Genomic DNA, 15,789 nt, shown 5'->3' with positions numbered 1-15,789 from the left:
AAGTTATAAAATATTCTAACTCAACTTTATCTATGTTTAGTAGCCATGAGGTTACTTTCTTTTTATAAGTGACGGATTTGTAAACACTTGGTAACTTAAGACAATCTGGTAATTTAGGAAAAATTATATTTGCAATGTAGTGTGAATTTGTGCAATTGATGGACTTCTCTAATTTTGGGGCAATAATCCCAGAGGACACTGCCAATCTGGTCGAGTAGCTATGGCTTACTTGATTAAAAATATTACTGTGGTTTTTGAACATGTACATTATAATATTTCTAACATATAAATGTCTAACGTTAAAAACCTTAAATTCATCAAATAATAAATCTGAAGGATAAAGACGATTTTTTTTCAAGGCAGCTTTAATAATTGATTTTTGGACGATTTCTAATGGTAACAGCGAGCTCTTAAATGTCCCACCCCAAGCAATAATTCCGTACTGCAGAATAGACTGTACGAATGCGTAATAAACCATTTTTAGTAAATCAAATGTTAATATATTACAAAGTTTTTTAAAAATAAAAATGTGTTTCCTCAACTTACTTCTTATATATTGGATATGAGCTGTCCATTTCAACCGATTATCAAAAATACTCCTAAATACTTGTACTCAGATACACGCTCTACAAATTCACATGACATACAGCCAGCCACTCCGCCACAAGTGTGAAGCCTCAGGTGTAAATTTTCCGGATCATGACCCGTCCGAAGTGCCACTGCCATGCACTTTGTTTTTTTGACGTTGATAGTGAGTCCATTTTGGTCAAACCAGCGCTTTACAGTGTTTAGAGACCACGCTCAGCCGCCCCATACACCTCTGGCCAGCTGGACCCCTCGAAACACAGAGCTGTGTCATCCGCGTATAAAAATATTTTACCATTTGCCATATTTATTTTACCTAAATTGTTCATATATATCAAGAATAATATAGGACCTAAAGTACTTCCTTGAATTACACCGTACTGTATGGTCTTCCTCGAACTCAGCTCCCCCTGAATTGTGACCCCCTGACTTCTGTCTCGGAAGTAGTCTTTAAACCAGTTCAAGGTTGTATCGTGAGCCCCCAAGAAATTTAGTTTCTTAATTAATAAGTCCTGATTAATTTTTTCAAACGCTTTAGCCAAATCAATAAATACCAATAGAGCCTTCCTGTTTTTGCCCACAGCATCATGTAACTCTTTAGTCAACAAATATAAAGCATCATTCAAATTCCTATCGCTCCTAAATCCAAATTGGTTTTGATAAATTATATTGTTGATTTTTAAATAATTCACAAGTTGGTTCTGAACACATTTCTCTAAGATTTTTGCTAGTACACTAGATAAAGTAATAGGTCTATAGCTTACACACTCGTGTTTCGGACCCCCCTTAAAAATTGGAATAACTTTACCCACTTTGAAAACATTCGGATAAATCCCTTTTAAAATACTACAGTTAAAAATATGTAACAGTGGTTTTATTAGTTCGGTAATATTATCTTTGACGATCCTAGCGGGAATTCCGTCAATCCCCGGAGCGGAGCCCCCCCTGAGTTCGGTGACACTCCGAAAAATATCAACCTGAGTGAGGGGAACCAGCCTGAGGGCCGAATCAACTGCGAAGTCACCATCATCAATAACAAGCTCAGTCACTGGAGGGACAGCACTGGCTAGCCCTGCCCCAACACCGACATAATAATCATTGAAAGTGTCCGCAACCTTAATCACGTCACTTTTATCAGGCTCCCTATTCCCTTCCAAAAATGGGTCAATTTTGAAAGCTTTTCAAGTTAGTTTTGAGGTTCTTTTATCCCGACCTTTTTTTCTCTTCAGATAGAGGTGGTTTGAGGACCAGCTCAGGAGTACCTCAAGGCTCCGTACTTGGTCCTTTTTTAATTTCTTCCTTCCAATATGAAATCTGACATTTTTTGCTATGGGGATGTCCCAACTGCTCTGTCTTCTTGTCGTGATATTCACAGCCTCGAAATTATTATGAATCAGACATGTGTCAGCTTGAATAAGTGGTTTGAGTAAAATGGTCTTCTCTTGAATGAAGAAAAAACTAAAATCATGGTTTTCTCACCAACTTTTCGTGATATAGCTAGTTTCAGCGTAAATGGTATAAACCCATCAGAGTCTGCCTCTCTTCTTGGTGTTGTCATTGATTACAAGCTCAACTGGTCTAAACATATAGATACGCTATGCTCAAAGCTGTCTTCAATTACGTTTGATTTTCAAGTTTTAATGCCTGCAGTTGGTACAGAAACTATCCTTAAAATTTATAAGCTTATGTATAAAGTAGACTGATATACGCTATTTTATTCTGGGGATCTTCTAATGAAATTTTAAGGGTATTTAGATTCCAAAAAAGAATTGTTCGCATTATGTCTGCAGCGGGTAATCGTGCTCACTGTAAGCCATTTTTTCAGCAACTGAATCTCCTCACTCTTCCATGAATCTATATACTTGAAATTTTGACTTTCTTAAAAAATAACCCACATCTTTTTGCAGGGAACACTTTTAATCATCAGTACAATACCCGCCACAGGGGTAATATGGTCTACCCGTTCCATAGATTGAACATTTTTGAAAGGGGCATACACTATTCAGCTCTACGGTTCTATAACGCGGTGTCTCGGCACCTGAAAAACATAACCAGCTCACAAAGTTTTCTAAAAAACGTTAAAACTATTTTGCTTGAAAAATGTCCGTTTTTTTTTAAGAATTCCTGTCAGATTGCACAAACATGTGAAATAACCTATGTTGACAATATGAGATTTTATTTAATTATTATTATTATTATTTTATCTCCTTATGTTATTTCATGTAACTTTTTGTTATTACCGAAATAAATTATTTCTGATTCTGATAGACGTTGATTCAATATTCTAGGAATCAAATCTGTCACAGCGTTAGAATTCAGACGCTGCACTAAGTGGAAGGCGAACTTGAGCTACACTTAACATTCTTATTGTCTAATGACAGTTTTGCCATTTTATCAGACTCATACGCCAAATGCAAACATATGCGGAATACAGTATGTAAAGAAACTGGAGAAATCAGAAATGTTGAAGTTGAACAGTATTGGATCGAGATAAGTGCCCTGAGGTACACCTGGAGTTAAACGTAGACATACAGTATTTAGTAAATTAAAAAAGTTATGAATTACCAAATGTGTTGTAATGTGATAGCTTATTTCTTTGTATTGCGTGCCTTTATTGCTTGGGTGTAAACTATTTACCACTCAAGTGTAATAAATGAATAACCAATACAATCCGATTTGCGTCGTCAAAGTTCAATGATTGTAGAAGAGCTTTGAGATCCAGCCTGACTCCACAACAAAGCTACTGGAATATTCACGGCTGGACGAGCTGACTGGGTTGAGGGTCTGATTACATTCCAACTGTTGTACTATGCTTCCTGTATTCAACAAAACCCTCGGGAAGGCATTTTAATCGGAACTAATTGCTTTTATGTTTTTTAGGAGTGCCTATAGGAGACTCTGTATTAAAAAGACACAAATGAAAATCGTTATAAACCATCGTACAATTATTAAATCTAATCTTTTGAAATTTACATTTTGGAAGTAAAACAAAACTTGTCAATCTAATGTTTGGCTCTTAAAAGTAATATATTACTGGGGTTATATTCCCAAACCTGAACTTATAAAAAGTATTTAATTTGTTTTAAAGATCTTCGTCAAGGTAACAACCAATACAAGTTAGAATTCCAAGACACGTGATGTAAAAGACTGAAGTTGGTTCAAAATTTCAAATCCATGGGTTATTTAATTTTTGAGAATTCTTGCGCCCCTATAGATAGGCAGAAAAGAAATGTTTGCATCCACTCTTCAGCCAAAAGGGAAATTTTACAGTTCTACTGAATGATAGGCTTCTATGACGCTCATCTAAATTCCATGCTTTGACATGTAACATAGAACTCTATCTTGGGCATTTAAAATGGTTGTATAACAATCTAAAACCCACAGGTAAAATATTCCTCGAGATTTCTTGCCCTATGATTAATTTACATTGTTGTTTATTAGGTTAGGATTCATAGCAGTGTTTAAATAACAACAATTTTAGTGATCTAGGGAAGGCACTACAAACGCCAAAGTGCACTTAAATCTGTTCAGTGAATATTAACATTGAATAATCCACACTATTATTTTTCCTCTATGAATGATGACATAATATGTTAAAATCTTATATAGTTCTATTCAGATTGTTTATAAATTTATTTATTTTATTAATTTATCGTTCCTATCATGGTTACTAGTAAGACTTATTCAAAAAAAGTCTCCAACGCTTAGTCAAATTTCACAGAGGGACATGCCCAACATCAAACTCAGTGTTCCCTATATATAAACGAAACCTTGAAACATTTGAGTCTAATGGTCAGTACGTTCTTGAGATATCGTTCGATGAGATAAACAGGTAGATATACAGAGAGCAGAAACGGAATATTTTTATACTCTCTACTGATAGGCTTCGCTACCGCTCAGGCAGTCATAAATGAACTAATGAGTAATAGGCTAATCATAAAAACCATAATTAACAATTTGTAATATACAAGTCTTTAATAAGTCTAAAAATGGGAAATTATTTGACATAGTTTTATACAGTACCTAAGGGACGGTAGGAAATTTAGCGTTTGAAAAATTTGAACTAGCTTAAAAATAATAAGTAATATTTTTTGTTTCAGCATTATATACAGGAATCCAAATTTTTTAGTGTATTGTGTTGTATTTTACTGGTACTTATAGGTGGTATACAATATACCACAGTGTACTAATCTTCTGAGAATTCTATTTAAAACAATAATCACTTATGCAAAGAAATAAAAGCATTTATTCTAATAGGCTATGATTTTATGATACAATACGTTACTATTCGTTTAGTTAACTATTGTGCAAGAAAGCTTTGGCCTTGTGGTCAGGCACGAGTTTCAAAATCTTCGAGGAGTGTCCATTCCAGATAAGAGGCTTAGAAGAGCTACTGCTGTGGTGAGATAATGCTTAATTACACCAGAGAAAACACTTGGTTCTTTAGTTTCTGTACAAAAGATCAGATGCCACATTGCTATTTTTATCCCTTTTCAATTGACATCTAAATTAGTTGTAACATTTTTATTTTTGCCATTTACATTTTATTAGTGCAATACTTAATGAACAAATTTAAAATATTTGACAGTAAAATTAACTCCATATACTATATATCAATGCTTAGTTAGTGAATCTAAGAGTATAATATTTATCGTTTAAATATATCAATGGTTATCTGCCGTGCAATTTATAACCATATTAAAACTCACCTTTGTAGTTTTATAACACGAAACACTGTCTTAAGAACAGCGTCGATATATTTTGGACTGTATTTTTTGTTTTGCTTGTTATAGATTGTGGTTAGCCACAAAACATTAAAAAATGAAAAAAAAATAAGAAATACAAATTTCACTTCATGATTGTGGTATAATTTCGCTTTTAAATTTGTTATACATTTTCTACTGTGCTTATTATTTTATACAAGTGTAAAGGGTACTTTTATATCCAAGTGCTAATTTTTAAAGGTATTGGTTTTGAAATCATTAAGAAGAATTTATATTGAAAACAGATAATTTATACTCACAGGGGAAATTATATTTTCTATATACCCATCAACTAAAATCCATTTGGTTTTTTTTTGAAAATTTAAATACATTTTCCCGTTAGATTTGTCACGGAATATTTAAAAGAAACAATATTCCTGCGGGATTTTCCATATTATAATATATTAAAAATATGCCATTGTAGGTTTGTTCATAATTTGCTACTTTAATTTATTTTTATATGTACATAGTTTAATTATTAATAACATGTAAATACATTCAATAAAATGATATTAGCTATAAGGTCACACGTATCTCGCTCAACAAGAACATGTTTACTTATAAGTGTGTCAATGATCATTTCCTGAAGTCAAGCCAACCTGCCACGAACCACGGTGTATATAAATATATTTCATTACACCTACTCGATATTAATGAATCGAGTTTAAATGTATGAATAAGTTTAAAACGACCTATTATATTCGCTTCAATAAATATTCCCATCAGGATGTATCAACAGGATTTTAAAATTTTTTACAAACTGTGCAGAAGATCAGAAAAGACTATGCCCACTCCTTCCTGCCATTGAAAATCTGATTTCCGCCTTTTATTCCGGCTTCTGATTTGCCTTGTTACAATGAATTGCCAATGACCTTAAGGTTCATACATAGTAATTACGTAAAGCACATTATCTGCACATAAAAAATCATTTACTTTTTTATATTCAAATATAAATTACTTAAATTGCTAAAATATATGTATCATACTTATTACTTTGATTATTTTTTACTGATTGGCTATTTTTTGTGTAATTGATTTTCAAAGCTAGATATAATATGTGACACAGTAAATACACGTTTTTTAAATAGTGAATAATTTGGATTTAGAATATGTACGGTTTTGAGTGTAACCTATACTATCCTGGATAAACTAAAAATAAACATTGAAACAATTAAAATTAAAAAAACGTCTTTTGCCAACTGAAAAATGTTTAAGCAATGCCAATTAAAGTAATCAAACCATTCTATACAACCTAAATCTCAAGTGACAAGAGCTTTTACGGACGTTGTTAAACTACAGAAATATAACTCGTGTTAATTTAGTAATACATATTGTTTTAAAGCTATTGAAATGGCTCAACATCAATACTATACTCTGTATACAACATTAGGAGTCTGTCGTAGCAGGTGAATCGGTTTCTTCATATTTAATGGCAAAAATACAGATGCTGTTTTAATTATGTATTTACAGGACTAAGGAGGATAAATAGAAATAGACCTAAACACAATTAGGCGTGAAAGGACTGTAGACCCAGGATATCCTTGCTGCAGGACACGAGAAGCCATACAGGAAATCCTCCCATATGTTGTCTCCTGTTGTGTGAGATTTATCACACATTGTTCTTACTCTTACAATGCTTCCAGTGGCCTGTAACTTCATCATGACTGGGTTTACGTGTGTATTTTGTTTATATGTTTGTTCAGTTTAATAAACAGTTTTAAAAATCAGTCTAGTATTTGTGTACATACGCTGGTAAATACTTTTGTGTGGGTATAGATTTTGTCCTTCATATGAAGCACAAGTCAGTTAAGTCGTTCAACAAATGCTACATGAACACACAAAACTACCCCTAGACCTATAAGAATATCAGGCAACTGAGCTTATTAATCTTTGGATACTACTGGAAATTTTAAATGTCCATTCTAACAAATGCTACATGAACACACATAACTACCTCTAGACCTATGAGAATATTAGGCACCTGAGATTCTTAGTCTTTGGAAGGTACTGGAAATTTTAAATATCCATTCTTCAGAAAAGTTCCTGGAAACTAAAAAGTGCTAGTCCCTATGAAAACCTGCTTCATTGAATATTCCAGCGTCTTAGAGTTCTCGAAATACAAGCTTCCATGCATAGAGCTGAGACTTTTTAGAATATCTGTCTCCACAAACTTATGGCATCTACTAACTTCAAGCCAAAGACCGACACATTTATAAATATTTCTTTTTCCTGAGTGACTGTATCAATTTCAATTGAAATTCATGAGTTCATAATATATCGAGAATAATTTGAATAGAGTATACTTCTTTAATTAATATGGAATTATGGATTATTACGTTTCAATTTCTTATTTAAAACATTAATTTAAAATAAACATTTAAAGTATCCAAAGGAAATTAGGTTAAACTATAGTTATGGGGTTGTAGTTCTCTAACTCAGGGTCCAATAATTTCGTGTTGAATTACTCTGTTACTTATTTCACAATATGGGTTTTCTGGGTGCAGTTGTTACGTAATTTACAGTTTCATATAAACTCTGTCACGCTAGTTTACAAACCTTTAATATTGTTACCTTTTTATACAGTTTCTTAAGATGTTTTCATATTTTATAAGATTTTTTCCTAAACTAAGACCTTATGAAAGAATGTAACTTTTATTATCACTGTAGATGACAACATTAATTTATGTCCAATTTTCGGAAAAACTAATAACATATACAGTAAATCTGAAAATATGCTACATTTAAAGTGCTCCTTCTTACACGTTTGACTATTTTTATTTTTCTCTGGTTTAAAAGCGTTCCCCATTGGAATTAATTTTTAGAACGAGTTTGATTTAGAATTAATTGTAAGACAGGGCCTTATAACCCTTAATTCGCCCCTTTTGTGCAATATTTTCAAATTCAGTCATTTGTCATTTAATTGTGAGTTCTTAGACGTTTCACTGTGGTAAGTGAAGGAGAACCATTCGATCATTGGTTGTTCTAAACAAGAGAGTAGAGAAAAAATTATAAATATAGTAAAAAGTTGCGACTAGTCCCTGGAATACCCTCTTCACCAAACACTATAATGTACTATAGAGTGTGAAATTGTAGAATGCAAGGGGGATAAGCGATTGCAAGTTATTGTAGACATTCGTGGAAAGGTTTTGTGCAGGTTAAATATTTCTTAGTTATATCGACTTATAATCAATTGTAATGAGGAATAATCAAGCAATTAATAAACATATACAACTCTACATCTATAAAGATTTGATTTTCAAGAAATCTGACCCCCTTAAGACAAAAACATCTAATGTGTATTAAGGACATCTATGGAGTTTAGGTATTCTCAGCTATGGATCTAAAATAATCATATGAACTTTTCTGGGATGAAATATTTCTGAAGCCATACGGTGTTTATAAATATGTGGTGTATAGATTTTTACATACCATATTGAGTAGCATTTAAGGATTAAATTATAATTGGATATCTATGTTTTAACATTGTCAAACTACCATGGTTAGATTTACATCTATATGATTACTAGGCTGACTGGAGGCTTCTGTCATCATTACAATAAATATATTACTCAAGATAAATTGATTGATTGATCAATCAATCGATCGATTAAGGTGTAAATAATGAAGGGAATAAATAAATAAATGTAAAACGCATTGTCTTTTGTTTCTTATTTAAATACAATATATACATCTTAGAACACATACAATATAAGTTAGATATGTTGATAGGTAATCCTGATCTATTTATCTAAAAAGGTTTGTTACAACGATGAACAAAAGGTCAGCTCGATGTAACGTTAGATTGAATCCACCCGTTCTGCTATAATCCAATCCAGGACACTTTCCAAGCAAACACATTGTTATCAATGTTTGTGCACGTGAGGATGTACAACAAAATAGTTTTAACTTTTTTTAGTGCTCCCAGAAGTTTATATGTAGTTATAGTTTTCAGATCCATTCATTTCTCAACGTTAAAATAACACAGGCGTTCACTTGTTCAATATTTGTATTGACAATTTGATCTATACTAACATAAAGAAAAATTAAGGATACCTGTAAATTAAAGAATGTATTTCCTAAGAAATATCTGTAAACATTTTTATAGCATGTACAAATAGATTATTCTGGCTGTATTTGAGTAAACAGTTAAAACAAAAATTCCTCAGTATTCAGCTAATTATCATAAATCATACCGAAAAACCCTTTGTCGGGGAGCGTATTTATATTATTATTACCTTTGATGTTCACTACTTCTTTATAGAATTACCCCAGTCATTTGCGTGCGATGTATGAACTAGTTACTAAATATACTTTACTGTGCCACAAGTGTCAAAACTGCTTGTGTTTTTTTTCTAATACAAAATAGATTTATAATGTTATTACTGTCTATTAAAGAAAATTAATTTTATTTGACTGAAAATAGGACTAAACCCATCAGTACATCCAATTTGAACGGATATATTCTATGTTATTAGTCGAAGTGTGAAGTCGCTGAAATTTATATTATAACAATCTTTATTAACATTCTTTTAAACTGTTATGAATGTGTACTGTAAAAAATAGCTAAACCCAAATAACGTTTTCGCCTACTACTATGTAAAATGACCCTTGAAATTTAACTTGGAATTGAATTACTTTTGTGACTTACGCGTGTAAACTTTTATTTTGATTTTTCTGTAGGAAAACAGCTAGGAAATCACCGCTAAAAGTCAGGTATTACCATTTCAATAAGTTCTGCAAAGAAAATATTATTTAATTGCATAGAGATATTATAAATTAGATCATTAAAAAATTAGAACAAATGGAACATTTAAAAAATGATACTAACGTTTACTTTCTTATTCGTGGGTTACTTTCAGTTCGATTTCACTATTTCCAATCTCTAATTTACTTTAACCATCTGTATGTTTTATTTGAAGTTGAAAGTTTATATTAACGCATGTAAGTATATTATTATTGTACCTCGAAAGTACGTCCAAGCATAGCTATAGGTCTGTGTAATTTATTAGCTGAAGTACGATACGCTGGAAGAGTAAAGAGCACTAAAATGACATCATTAACCTTGAACTTTTGTTCATCCAGTAATTTAAACTCATTGATCAATGAAGTTTGCAGAAACCACACACGTTAATGTGACAAACCAATAAATTAATCGTAGCACCTGTAGAGCAAATGTGGTTACAGTGTCATACATTCAAGTATCGTCGGTCAGAGTGAAACTCCTGTCATCGTAAGACCAAGTATACTTACTGTAGGGTTTGCCGCAATAGCTCAAGAGCTTTGTTGTAACAGGGTTACTTCAAGGCAAAAGAATAGCAATTTATAAAGACGTGAAGATGCTATTTCTTGACGTCGCTCTCTCATAAATATCTCTTTCAGTAATCGTGAGCTGCTATAGCTATTGCTAAGGAAAAAAACATGGAATGAAGTTATAATGTGATATAAAGGAACAGTCTCTTATTGCTAATCCTAATATAGAAGCAAGTGTGGGAGTGGTATTTATTAAATGGTACGTACATTTACTCATTTACTAATTTCAAACTTCTAGCTTCACGCTGCAGCGTCAGAAAGTACGAGACAATAGTATACCTCAACTGAGTTTGAAGCTCGTGTATATGGAAAACTAATGAGAAATGTTTTATAATGTTTATCACTGTCTGTTAATCTTTTACCAGAGTGAAATGTATCCCCAAGTAAATAACATAATATTAGTAAGGCAGCGTTTAGTTTTGGTACTGTTAGGCTTTCTACAGGCATATAATTCACGCAATATTTTAGTACTAAAAATATTAATTTGGCAATGGAATCGATAACTAAATGAAATTTATGTAATCCTAAGTCAATTAATTATCGTATTATTCCTGCTTAGCCTAGTTTAAAAATTCCAAAGATTTATTGTGTGAATTCCAAAAATAATTCCAAATGTGCGTAACAAAACTCAATATATTTATGAAATAGTTATTTATCTTTTTGTGAACATTCTGTTTCATTTGCTTACAAAAATATCTAATTAGTTTATATATGTGGACACTATAAATGTTAAAACTCTGTGTTCATTGAATTTGTAATCGGAATTAGAATCTTATTTAACGGTAAAATGTTCAAATGTTTAATTATATTTACAATTTTTGTTTTTTACTTATTTTGTATGGATTTACGTGTTTAAATGTTTGGGTTCAAATACAAAATCAGACATAGCAAAATCGTTATTTTTTTAGTTCTTTTTATCTATGTTCTATACGATTTACATTACACGTTTTGGTTTAATTCTGCGTAGTTACATAGGACCAATGAACTAATGAAAGTCTATTAAGAGATCAACATCAGTCCATGCATTAACATACAATTAAGTATATCTATTATTATTGTATGAATGATTTGACAATTATAATTAATTTTGGATGACAAACATTTTCCACTAAAACATATTTTGTATACTATTTTTAAGGAAAAATTGTAATTTTAGCCATGAAGTGTAATAAAATAATATTACAGTTGTTCAATCTACTGAACTAATTTCTTAAATAATAATCACATCGCTTACCAATCCAATTAGTGTTTTTAGTTTACCAAAATATGTATATGAAAAAACCGATACAAGTTTTAATCGCCTAAGACCATTAATCAATAAAAAAGACAATGATTATAATGTCCTTTACTACGATACTCAGAAATTCCGACTACAGCATCCCTCTCCCTCAGTCGAACTGGTCATTCATCTCCTTTACCTATGAATTGTCGGTATTATTAAATACTTGACCTGAATGGACCTGAAAAAACCCCAGCATGTATAAAACGATTGCGTATACTAGGCAAGGAAAGGGATTTGGTATTATGACTCTTCGCTAAGAACCTATATATTAAACTAATTTCGACTATTAGTGTTTCTACACCACCCGAAAAACAGCGCATTAATATTCAGTTTCGATGTCTTTGAAATGAATCATGCTAGTAAAAACGTGAATTACATGTAACTTAAACTATGTAAAGATAATCATGTGGCCATGAAATATAATTATAAATCGACACTAGCTTAAACGTGTCAATTATTTAGATTAATTAGTGTTTACTGTACCATAATACTAGCTCAGATTAAACGGAAGATTGGTCCCAGTCCACCCACGATGTCCTTGAATATGTGATGATATAAATCAGTCACCTGTCACCAGGCGGCAGCACCAGTCTGTGGCTCCATTACGTCATAATTACTGAGACACACATGACGTCATTACAGTGCAAGCTATAATTAGTGACTGAGGTCGAGGTTGACAATAACCTCTATGGGATTTCCATAAAGTTACACTAAAAAGTATGCAATTTACCAGCTACGGCGTAAATACGTTGTTAGTTCAATTTAAAAGAGGGAATTTAACATTATTTTTATCATAAAATTTCAATAAAGGAGAATTTTTATAAACAAAAAACAATTTTACCAATGAATAATTGTAAACAACAGATAATGCTTAATATAAACAAATTTGACATACAGGTGGCCTGAAGGGTCTTCTTTTATGGAAAAGAGTCGATTTCCTTGTATTCAAACTTTCCATTCTAAGGTATTTCCGGTTCTGTAGTAGCGATTGCCTTTTTGTCCCAATTAAGAAAGCATTTTCAATCATAAATGAGCTTGGAAACGCTATGAATACATGAGGGAGCAATTAAAGGATTTTTAAAGTGTTTATATGAAAGATTATTCACTTTTCTATTGCTAGATTAATTAACTTTGTAACATAGAATAGAATAGAAAATTCTTTATTTTTGCTGCAATACAATTTTAGTACAATAAATACACATTTACAACTCTACATGAATATGTATTTTACACCCTTAAACATGTACAAAAAATAAATAACTATATTATACTTAAAGATAATTTTTAATCGATTCTTAGAGAATTGCTATTATACATGTTAGACGCACGAAACAACCGAAGCATCCCCCGCAAAAAACCATTCCATAATAAAAAACGGCATGACATAAAATAAAAAACTATCAACATATTTTACCATCAAGAAACTTTGACTTATTACAGACAGTCCCTCGCAAAGGGCGCCCCAGTCACCCAAAACATCCAAAATACAATATACTTATATTTTAAATTTAAATAATAGTTGTACATTGACTACATTATTTGAACAAACTATGATAAAAAAACACACAAGTTTTCCAACATAACAATTGGTTGTAAATGGAATACTCACTATGTTTTCATAACTAAGCAAAATAAATAGGTTATCCCCTAGGAAAAGTTCCTGTGGTGGGATCGCCAGCACGTTAAAATTATTAAAGATTAACAAAACGGCATGACATAAATAAATAAATATATTATAAAACTATCAAATATAACTAAACATGTAATATCTGTGCAATAGGAAGTTAAATTAAATATAATCAGAACCAAATAATATAATAATATGTTGAGAACCTAACTATTTGCAATTTAAAACTGTTAATAATGCAGTTGCAATAGTGTTCTATTGTACAATTTTCAAAACAATATCTAGATTTTCTGTAATAAAAAGCCACTTTCTTAAGTTAGACAAAAATTGATTTATATTAGAAAAAATTTCAAGTTGGTGGATGATTGTATTAAAAACTCGGGGTGCAATACTACTGTAAAAAATTTTGATACGCTGCTGATGATTGTGATTTCGGAACATGCATTACTTGACATCGTCTTAAGTTTATGGTTTGTACTACGAGTCATTACGGAGAAAGCTGTACTTCTTACAAAAAATAGTTTTAACACTTTATAAATATATAGATGCTTTAGTGGTAAACAATTTCAAATCAAGAAAATCCCAGGCAGGCATGCTCAAGCTTTCCCTTTCCTGCAATCACACGGACAAAATGTTTTTGTAATATAATAAGGTAAAGTGTCGATTGGTAGGCTCCCACCAATTCCATACCCCAGCCTGGATCCAATGAGAGCGTGATACACATTGAGCATAACCTTCCTTGGACATAATTGTCGAAGCAAATAAAACTTTCTTAAAGCTACTGTACAGTTCCTTTTTCAATATTAAGATATGTGACTTCCATGTTAGCTTACTGTCGATAATCAGTCCAAGGTATTTAAATACTATTGTTCTGTTCTATAATATCATGCAATTACACTGTTTTGTAGGTATTGTTAAAGCAATTAAAATCATGGAATTTCAAAGGTGCTTCCAAATTGTACTCTGTCTTTAGACCAAAAATTAAAAAACTTTGTTTTTTCACTCAAAATCATGTAATTTTTATCAAACCATAAACGTAATAGTTTTAAATTCATTCTCCATTTCATTTTTCAAGGTGTTTAAAACATTTATTTTTTATAAATAAAAGCTGTGTCATCGGCAAAGGCAAATACGCGACCCTGAAGTGCCCATTACACAAGTCATTGATGTAAATCAAAAATAAAAAACTGGACCCAATACAGAGCCTTGAGGCACACCATGCTTCACCGATCCAGACTGGCTGACAAAATCACCAACTCTAAACACTTTGTTCTCTGTTAGAGAGGTAGCTTGAAAAACCACTTATGTGGTAAGCCTCTGATGCCAGCCAGCCACAGTTTATCGAGTAGTATGCTATGGTCCACTGTATCAAAAGCTTTAGTGATGTCTAAAACAAACGCCGAGGTTTTTTCGCCACTGTTTATTGAGTCAAAGATCTCCTCAGTAAATGATATTAGAACATCTTCGGTTGAGAGTTTCTCTCGAAATCCAAATTGGTTTTTGCTAAAAATTTGTTTTTATCTAAGAAATTTATTATCCGTATTTTTAACAATGTTTTCAAAGATTTTACTGAAAACCGATAGTAAAGAAATTGGACGGAAACAATCAGGAAGCCTACAATCACCTCGCTTGAAAATAGGTATTACAACAGCTTTCTTAAGACTGGATGGAAAATTCGCCACTTTCTATGCTAAAATTAAAAGATATTCCAACACATGAAGGAAAAAAGGAGCGATTCTCTTCAACAATGTAGAACCTATAGAATCAATGCCAGGGGAGATTTATTATTTTTTAACTTGTTTAATTATGGTCAAATTTCGTGTTCCGATGTTGGCATCATATTAAAAAGATGTCTTAAAATGTATTTTTTGAACAAATGTATCTCTATAACATTGCACTTGGTGTCTACATATAAGTTTATCTATTTTTTTCCCTCAAATTATCAGCTATATTCAAGAAATGGTGGTTGAATTCATTGGCTATATCATTGATACTAGATAACAATACCTCTCTTCCAATAACTTCGTTTATTTCACTGTTGAAGGCGTTTTTCTCCAATTAGGCTATTTACAACCTTCCACTGTGCTTTAGAATCCTTAGAGAACACGTCAAACTTAGACTGAAAGAAAATTTTCTTTCGCCAATTTTATATCCATATTTAATTTTGCTCTAAAAACTCATTGTAATAGTTCTTTTAGTTTAGCATTAGAAGGACTCTTCAT

The sequence above is a fragment of the Homalodisca vitripennis genome, chromosome 1 (genome assembly GCF_021130785.1).
Source record: "Homalodisca vitripennis isolate AUS2020 chromosome 1, UT_GWSS_2.1, whole genome shotgun sequence".
Taxonomy (NCBI): domain Eukaryota; kingdom Metazoa; phylum Arthropoda; class Insecta; order Hemiptera; family Cicadellidae; genus Homalodisca; species Homalodisca vitripennis.
The sequence above is the reverse complement of the archived record's forward strand: the minus strand, read 5'-3'. Positions refer to the sequence as shown.